Genomic DNA, 10,431 nt, shown 5'->3' with positions numbered 1-10,431 from the left:
CATAACAACTAAGTCAATAAATAATTTCTTCAGGCTTTCTCTTCACTAGGGGCCAGTCTGTCTTTAGTGCTCAGGCTCTGCAGTCCAAACTCTGGATGTCCCAAATGGAATCCTATTCCCTATTTAGTGCACTACTTTTGACCAGGGTCCTGGCCAAAAGTAGTACACTAAATAGGGAATAGGATACCATTTGGGACGCTAACTCTGTCTACCCAGACAAGGTTACAGAGAGCTCGGTGGGATGTTGATGCTCAGGTACTGAAGGTTATGTCTCTGGGTACATTGTCTTCATTGTTTCTCCCCTGTAAAACGAATTGTTTAATTCTGTCCCAACTGATATCGAATTTACATTGTCCTAAATTGATTTATTGACTTTGAGAAAGATGGCAGGAGAATGTAGCTAACAAGATATCAGCCTTTTTTGTTTGTACGTGTGTGTGAGGTGGATGTAGTTATGTTTGTGTATTAGTTCTTGCATATGCAGTCGTCAAGCTCCCCCTGTGCGGTGCAGCCCTGTCCCATACAGCCTATGCAGTACACTGTAGAATAGTAATGTGCTCTGTAGCTACCTGTTGCAGAATAGTCATGTGCTCTGTCCTCTAGGACCTCTGAGAGATTAAAGGTGACTGTGGGGACACTAATTATGTGACATCACTACTGTCACTCTTGTACTGTGGTGACAGAATCGCGTTGTCATTTTTTTCACCTCACACTGGTAGAATAATGTTAACCTTACTGTTAATGAATGTTTCCAAATTACATTTGAAAGGTTATGCTTAATGCACGTGACAGTATGAATCAAATCAAATTGTATTTGTCACATGCGCCGAATACAACAGGTGTAGACCTTACTGTGAAATGCTTACTTACAGGCCCTTAACCAACAATGCAGTTTTAAGACAAATAAGTGTTAAATTAAAGAGCAGCAGTAAAATAACAGTAGCGAGGCTATATACAGGGGTTACCGGTACAAAGTCAATGTGCGGGGGCACAGGTTAGTCAAGGTAATTGAGGTAATATATACAGTTGAAGTCGGAAGTTTACGTACACTTAGGTTGGAGTCATTAAAAATCATTTTTCAACCACTACACAAAATTCTTGTTAACAAACTATTGTTTTGGCAAGTCGGTTAGGACATCTACTTTGTGCATGACACAAGTAATTTTTCCAACAATTGTTTACAGACAGATTATTTCACTTATAATTCACTGTATCACAATTCCAGTGGGTCAGAAGTTTACATACACTAAGTTGACTGTGCCTTTAAACAGCTTGGAAATTCCAGAAAATGATGTCATGGCTTCAGAAGCTTCTGATAGGCTAATTGACATAATTTGAGTCAATTGGAGGTGTACCTGTGGATGTATTTCAAGGCCTACCTTCAAACTCAGTGCCTCTTTGCTTGACATTATAGGAAAATCAAAAGAAATCAGCCAAGACCTCAGACATTTTTTTGTAGACCTCCACAAGTCTGGTTCATCATTGGGAGCAATTTCCAAACGCCTGAAGGTACCACATTCATCTGTACGAACAATAGTACGCAAGTATAAACACCATGGGACCACGCAGCCGTCATACCGCTCAGGAAGGAGACACGTTCTATCTCCTAGAGATGAACATACTTTGGTGTGAAAAGTGCAAATCAATCCCAGAACAACAGCAAAGGACCTTGAGAAGATGCTGGAGGAAACAGGTACAAAAGTATCTATATCCACAGTAAAACAAGTCCTACATCGACATAACCTGAAAGGCCACTCAGCAAGGAAGAAGCCACTGTTCCAAAACCGCCATAAAAAAGCCAGACTACATGGGGACAAAGATCGTACTTTTTGGAGAAATGTCCTCTGGTCTAATGAAACAAAAATAGAACTGTTTGGCCATAATGACCATCGTTATGTTTGGAGGAAAAAGGGGGGACTTGCAAGCCGAAGAACAACATCCAAACTGTGAAGCACGGGGGTGGCAGCATCATGCTGTGGGGGTGCTTTGCTGCAGGAGGGACTGGTGCACTTCACAAAATAGATGGCATCATGAGGAAAAAGCGTGTGCGAGCAAGGAGGCCTACAAACCTGACTCAGTTAAACCAGCTCTGTCAGGAGGAATGGGCCAAAATTCACCCAACTTATTGTGGGAAGCTTGTGGAAGGCTACCCGAAACGTTTGACCCAAGTTAAACAATTTAAAGGCAATGCTACCAAATACTAATTGAGTGTATGTAAACTTCTGACCCACTGGGAATGTGATGAAATAAATAAAAGCTTAAATAAATCATTCTCTCTACTATTATTCTGACATTTCACAGGGAATTTTTACTAGGATTAAATGTCAGGAATTGTGAAAAACAGAGTTTAAATGTATTTGGCTAAGGTGTATGTAAACTTCCAACTTCAACTGTACATGTAGGTAGAGTTAAAGTGACTATGCATAGATAATAAACAGAGAGTAGCAGCAGCGTGGGTGGGGGGACAATGCAAATAGTCCGGATAGCCATTTGATTAGCTTTTCATTTGATTAGGAGTCTTATGGCTTGGGGGTAGAAGCTGTTAAGAAGCCTTTTAGACCTAGACTTGGCGCTCTGGTACCGCTTGCCGTGCGGTAGCAGAGAGAACAGTCTATGACTAGGGTGGCTGGAGTCTTTGACAATTTTTAGGGCCTTCCTCTGATATCGCCTATTATATAGGTCCTGGATGGCAGGAAGCTTGGCCCCTGTGATGTACTGGGCTGTACGCACTACCCTCTGTAGTGCCTTGCGGTCGGAGGCCAAGCAGTTGCCATACCAGGCAGTGATGCAACCAGTCAGGATGCTCTCGATGGTGCAGCTGTATAACTTTTTGAGGATCTGAGGACCCATGCCAAATCTTTTCAGTCTCCTGAGGGGGAATAGGCTTTGTCGTTCCCTCTTCACGACTGTCTTGGTGTGTTTGGACCATGATAGTTTGTTGGTGATGTGGACACCAAGGAACTTGAAGCTCTCAACCTGCTCCACTACAGCCCCGTCGATGAGAATGGGGGCGTGCTCAGTCCTCTTTTTTTTCCTGTAGTCCACAATCATCTCCTTTGTCTTGATCACGTTGAGGGAGAGGTTGTTATCCTGGCACCACACGGCCAGGTCTCTGACCTCCTCCCTATAGGCTGTCTCATCGTTGTCGGTGATCAGGCCTACCACTGTTGTGTCGTGGGTAAACTTAATGATTGTGTTGGAGTCATGGATCATCTGTGGATCTGTTGGGGCGGTTTTCAAATTGGAGTGGGTCTAGGGTTTCTGAGATAATGGTGTTGATGTGAGCCATGACCAGCCTTTCAAAGCACTTCATGGCTACAGACGTGAGTGCTACGGATCGGTAGTCATTTAGGCAGGTTACCTTAGTGTTCTTGGGCACAGGGACTATGGCAGAGTTGACTTGTTACCCATATTTATCATTTTCACTGAGGCAAAGTACTCATTCTTCTCTTCTGTTTATCTCTCGTCTGCCTGGTCAGTGTGACTAATGTTACACTCTTAGAAAAAAAGGTGCTAAGTATAACCATATAGGGTTCTTTGGTTTGCCCCCATAGGGGAATGCTTTTTGGTGCTAGGTAAAACACTTTGCAGAGGGTTCTACCTAGAACCTTCTAATTAGTGTTCTTCATAGAACCCTCTATGAAAGGTTCATCCTAGTACCCTATATAAATGGTTCCTACAAGAATAACCCTTTTATCATCTAAATGTTCTTCCTAGAACCCTCTGAGTGGTTCCACCAGCCTTTAATTAGTCATTAAAATTAAACTCTTCATGACAATACATTACATATACTGAGTGTACAAAAAATAAGGAACACCTTCCTAATATTGAGTTGCACCCCATTTTGCCCTCAGAACAGCCTCAGTTCGTTGGGGCATGGACTACAAGGTGTCGAAAGCGTTCCATAGGGATGCTGGCCCGTGTTGACTCCAATACTTCCCAAAGTCGTGTAAAGTTGGCTTGATGTCCTTTGGGTGGTGGACCATTCTTGATACACGGGAAACTGTTGAGCGTGAAAAACCCAGCAGTGTTGCAGTTCTTGACACACTAAAACTGGTGTGCCTGGCAGCTACTACCATACCCCATTCAAAGGCACCTAAATCTTTTGTCTTGCCCATTCATCCTCTGAATGGCACACACTATCCATGTCTCAATTGTCTCAAGGCTTTAAAATCCTTCTTTAACCTGTCTCCTCCAATTGATCTACACTGATTGAAGGGGATTTAACAGGTGACATCAATAAGGATAATCGTTTTCACCTGGATAGTCTATGTCATGGAGAAAACATGTTTTGTAGACTCCGTGTATATCATAAGGCCTTTCTTTGAGGGCTTAGTTATACCCTAACACAATGGTTTAAGAAGCACCTGGTTTACAGGCCACATTATGCTGCCGTGCAAAGTGATGCTTAATTCGTATTGCAATCCAGCCAGAGGTAGGATATCTAACAAATGGAACTTTTACTCACCTACAACCTGCATTCAGAATGACTGCCAGGGTAGGAAAGATTTATAATAGAGATTACTGATAACATGTCAACTGGATCAGCCATCTCAGTAACGGGTGCAATAAGTCCAACTACTAAAATATTAAATTAGTTTAGGAAAATGTATGTTATTTATCTTTGTGTAGCATCAGATCAATCAATCAATTTGCATGCCAAAACACAGATATTGAAACAAACAATTCTAAAAATCAACCTGCTATAGAGCATGCTGGGAAATTTGATAATGACCTGTGTGGTTTTGAGTGTTTTACCCTACACAAACACTCACCTCTAGTTCACCAACACAGTTTTTTTTTACACCACTGACTGTTAATTTACCTCTTTGTTACACTGAAATGTTACACTGAAAAACAAACACTAGGTGACACAGGCCAATTTTCTGGGCACAAATATTCTCATATACAGTGGGGAGAACAAGTATTTGATACACTGCCGATTTTGCATGTTTTCCTACTTACAAAGCATGTAGAGGTCTGTAACAAAAATCCAGAAAATCACATTGTATGATTTTTAAGTAATTAATTTGCATTTTATTGCATGACATAAGTATTTGATACATCAGAAAAGCAGAACTTAATATTTGGTACAGAAACCTTTGTTTGCAATTACAGAGATCATACGTTTCCTGTAGGTCTTGACCAGGTTTGCATCCTTCAGGTTTCGGGGCTGTCGCTGGGCAATACGGACCTTCAGCTCCCTCCAAAGATTTTCTATTGGGTTCAGGTCTGGAGACTGGCAAGGCCACTCCAGGACCTTGAGATGCTTCTTACGGAGCCACTCCTTAGTTGCCCTGGCTGTGTGTTTCGGGTCGTTGTCATGCTGGAAGACCCAGCCACGACCCATCTTCAATGCTCTTACTGAGGGAAGGAGGTTGTTGGCCAAGATCTCGCGATACATGGCCCCATCCATCCACTCCTCAATACGGTGCAGTCGTCCTGTCCCCTTTGCAGAAAAGCATCCCCAAAGAATGATGTTTCCACCTCCATATATATACAGTGGGGAGAAAAAGTATTTGATACACTGCCGATTTTGCATGTTTTCCTACTTACAAAGCATGTAGAGGTCTGTAATTTTTATCATAGGTACACTTCAACTGTGAGAGACGGAATCTAAAACAAAAATCCAGAAAATCACATTGTATGATTTTTAAGTAATTAATTTGCATTTTATTGCATGACATAAGTATTTGATCACCTACCAACCAGTAAGAATTCCGGCTCTCACAGACCTGTTAGTTTTTCTTTAAGAAGCCCTCCTGTTCTCCACTCATTACCTGTATTAACTGCACCTGTTTGAACTCGTTACCTGTATAAAAGACACCTGTCCACACACTCAATCAAACAGACTCCAACCTCTCCACAATGGCCAAGACCAGAGAGCTGTGTAAGGACATCAGGGATGAAATTGTAGACCTGCACAAGGCTGGGATGGGCTACAGGACAATAGGCAAGCAGCTTGGTGAGAAGGCAACAACTGTTGGCGCAATTATTAGAAAATGGAAGAAGTTCAAGATGACGGTCAATCACCCTCAGTCTGGGGCTCCATGCAAGATCTCACCTCGTGGGGCATCAATGATCATGAGGAAGGTGAGGGATCAGCCCAGAACTACACGGCAGGACCTGGTCAATGACCTGAAGAGAACTGAGACCACAGTCTCAAAGAAAACCATTAGTAACACACTACGCCGTCATGGATTCAAATCCTGCAGCGCACGCAAGGTCCCCCTGCTCAAGCCAGCGCATGTCCAGGCCCGTCTGAAGTTTGCCAATGACCATCTGGATGATCCAGAGGAGGAATGGGAGAAGGTCATGTGGTCTGATGAGACAAAAATATAGCATTTTGGTCTAAACTCCACTCGCCGTGTTTGGAGGAAGAAGAAGGATGAGTACAACCCCAAGAACACCATCCCAACCGTGAAGCATGGAGTTGGAAACATCATTCTTTGGGGATGCTTTTCTGCAAAGGGGACAGGACAACTGCACCGTATTGAGGGGAGGATGGATGGGGCCATGTATCGCGAGATCTTGGCCAACAACCTCCTTCCCTCAGTAAGAGCATTGAAGATGGGTCGTGGCTGGGTCTTCCAGAATGACAACGACCCGAAACACACAGCCAGGGCAACTAAGGAGTGGCTCCGTAAGAAGCATCTCAAGGTCCTGGAGTGGCCTAGCCAGTCTCCAGACCTGAACCCAATAGAAAATCTTTGGAGGGAGCTGAAAGTCCGTATTGCCCAGCGACAGCCCCGAAACCTGAAGAATCTGGAGAAGATCTGTATGGAGGAGTGGGCCAAAATCCCTGCTGCAGTGTGTGCAAACCTGGTCAAGACCTACAGGAAACGTATGATCTCTGTAATTGCAAACAAAGGTTTCTGTACCAAATACTAAGTTCTGCTTTTCTGATGTATCAAATACTTATGTCATGCAATAAAATGCAAATTAATTACTTAAAAATCATACAATGTGATTTTCTGGATTTTTGTTTTAGATTCCGTCTCTCACAGTTGAAGTGTACCTATGATAAAAATTACAGACCTCTACATGCTTTGTAAGTAGGAAAACCTGCAAAATCGGCAGTGTATCAAATACTTGTTCTCCCCACTGTATATATAAATCTCTTCCCAACTATTTTGCAATCTATATGAGACGGCTGTCAATCCTTTGGTCCTTAAATGAAACTGGTATACTTTTTTATTTATCACAATTTTCTTTAACCAATTATGTTCTTTAGTGCAAGGCCGACAGACCAGTTGCGGTAATGCTGCAATTATTTGTTTGTAATTTTGGGTAGAGCAGACATTTCCATATGTTTTTGTTAGCTGCATAACTCCACCAGTCCTACCTATGATATAATATAAGAAGATTATACCTTTTTAAAACATTTTGTCAAAAAATAATGTATTTTCTGTTTTATCAATTAGTATATTTGAGTTTAACCACAATATTTGTTGCATTATTTATTCTGTCGTTTCTGGAGGATTAAATTGAAATTGCAACCAACTTTCTATGGCTTGTTTTTTGAAATAGGGATATTTGGGAGATTATTTCCTTTTCAAATAACTGAAAGTGAGAGGTTGTAATCGGAATAAAGGGAAAAAGGCCATTCTTGAACATGGGGTGAGACAATCTTACTAATTTGCTAGAGAACCAGATCGGATTTAAGTATAACTTGTGTATGACTGAAGCTTTTAGTGATAGGTCTAATGCTTTAATATTTAATAATTTCTGTCCTCTGAATTAATATTCATTATATAAATAGGCCCTTTTAATTTTGTCTGGTTTGCCGTTCCAAATAAAATGGAATCTTTTTTTCTCATATAATTTAAAAAACTGTTTGCTAGGCGTATGCAAGACCATAAGCAAATAGGTAAACTGGGATAATACTAAAGAGTTAATCAGGGTGATTTTTCCACAAATAGACAGTTATTTACCTTTCCGTGGTAGCAAGATCTTATCTATTTTTGCTAACTTTCTAGTACAATTTATTGGAGTGAGATCATTTATTTCCTTTGGGATATGTATTCCGAGTATATCCACATCACCATCAGACCATTTTATTGGTAAACTACATGGTAATGTAAAAATTGTATTTTTTGCAGTGATCCAATACGTAATATAGTATATTTATCATAATTTGGTTGTAATCCAGAGAGGTTAGAAAATGTATCTAGATCCTCTACGAGGCTGTGGAGGGATTCAAGTTGTGGATTTAAAAGAAAACATGAATCATCAGCGTACAATGACACCTTTGTTTTTAAGCCATGGATTTCCAATACCTTGATATTATTATTGGATCTGATTTTAATTGCTAACATTTCGATGGCTATAATAAATAAATATGCCGATAGTGGACAACCTTGTTTTACTCCTCTTGACAGTTTAAAACTTTCGTAGAAATAGCCATTATTTGCTATTTTACACCTAGGGTTACTATACATGATTTTAACCCATTTTATAAGAGATTCTCCAAAATTGAAATGCTCCAGGCATTTATATATAAGCTCCAGTCGTATTTTATCAAATGCCTTTTCAAAGTCTGCTATGAATAGCAAGCTTGGATTCCCAGATTTTTCATAGTGTTCTATTGTTTCCAGTACTTGCCTTATATTATCTCCAATGTATCGTCCATGTAAAAAACCTGTCTGATTAGAATGAATAATGTCCGACAATACCTTTTTAGTTCTATGCGCTATACATTTTGCTATAATTTTTGCATCACAACACTGAAGTGTAAGGGGCCTCCAATTTTTTTAATGGACTGGATCTTTATATTTCCCAATTGTATCCTGTTTCAGTAATAATGAAATCAGACCTTCTTCTTGAGTGGCTGATAATCTACCATTTACATAGGAGTGGTTAAAACATGCTAATAACGGTCCTCTGAGTATATCAAAAAAGGTTTGGTATACCTCGACTGGTATGCCATCCAACCCTGGAGTTTTCCCAGACTTAAAATCTTGAATTGCATCCAGAAGTTGCTCCTCTGTAATTTTACCTTCACATTAGTCTTTTATTTTATTTTATTTTTGTATATATAGACATGAGTCTTTCTGTATGTCTGTTAATTGTACATTATCAATAGAAACAAAATCCCTACAATTAGCTTCAGTTAGAGGAGATGGAGGCGACTGAAACAAAAACATATGCTTAAAGTTGCCACGACTTCCTCCGAAGCTACCTCCTCTCCTTGTTTGGGCAGGCTTCAGCGTTCGTCGTCACCGGCCTTCTAGCCACTGCCGCTCCTCATCTCATCATTCCATTTGTTTTGTCTTGTTTATTACACACACCTGGTTTCAATTCCCCTCATCAGTATCCATATAAGTGTTCCCTCTGCCCCTTGTCTTTGTGTGTGATTGTTTATTGTGGGGGTTATATGAGCTCGGTGGAGCTTCTTGTACTTTGTAACGACATATATGGAATAAACCTTTATTCTGTGATTTGCGCCTGACTCCGTCCAAATCACACTCCACAAAAGTACTTCCTCCTTCAAAATATAATTTGATGAATCATGGGTGACTCCGTCATTTGTAACCAGTTTCAGTAAATTCTTTTTGGTAGCATTTCTATGTTGAAGATTAAAAAAGAATCTGGTGCATTCTTCCCCATATTCCATTCAGTTTGCTTAATTTTTTACAATATATTACACTTGATCTTTCTTGAATACGTTTCTCCATTTCTTTTAGTTTTTTCTCTAATTTATTCTGAGCCTCTGTTACAGTTTTTATTGCTATCTATCTGTTCTGTTCTATTTCCTTTGTTAGTATGGACTCTTTTGACCTAAATTGCTTTGTTTTCGAGATGAGTACTGAATTGCATGGCCTCTAAAGGCACATTTTAAAAGTGTCCCATACAATAAGGGGATTTTCTGTACCTACAGTGGGGGGAAAAAGTATTTAGTCAGCCACCAATTGTGCAAGTTCTCCCACTTAAAAAGATGAGAGAGGCCTGTAATTTTCATCATAGGTACACGTCAACTATGACAGACAAATTGAGAAAAAAAATCCAGAAAATCACATTGTAGGATTTTTTATGAATTTATTTGCAAATTATGGTGGAAAATAAGTATTTGGTCACCTACAAACAAGCAAGATTTCTGGCTCTCACAGACCTGTAACTTATTCTTTAAGAGGCTCCTCTGTCCTCCACTCGTTACCTGTATTAATGGCACCTGTTTGAACTTGTTATCAGTATAAAAGACACCTGTCCACAACCTCAAACAGTCACACTCCAAACTCCACTATGGCCAAGACCAAAGAGCTGTCAAAGGACACCAGAAACAAAATTGTAGACCTGCACCAGGCTGGGAAGACTGAATCTGCAATAAGTAAGCAGCTTGGTTTGAAGAAATCAACTGTGGGAGCAATTATTAGGAAATGGAAGACATACAAGACCACTGATAATCTCCCTCGATCTGGGGCTCCACGCAAG

Source organism: Coregonus lavaretus (genome assembly GCF_964263955.1).
Source record: "Coregonus lavaretus genome assembly, chromosome: 11".
NCBI lineage: Eukaryota > Metazoa > Chordata > Actinopteri > Salmoniformes > Salmonidae > Coregonus > Coregonus lavaretus.
This window is presented reverse-complemented; position numbering follows the sequence as displayed.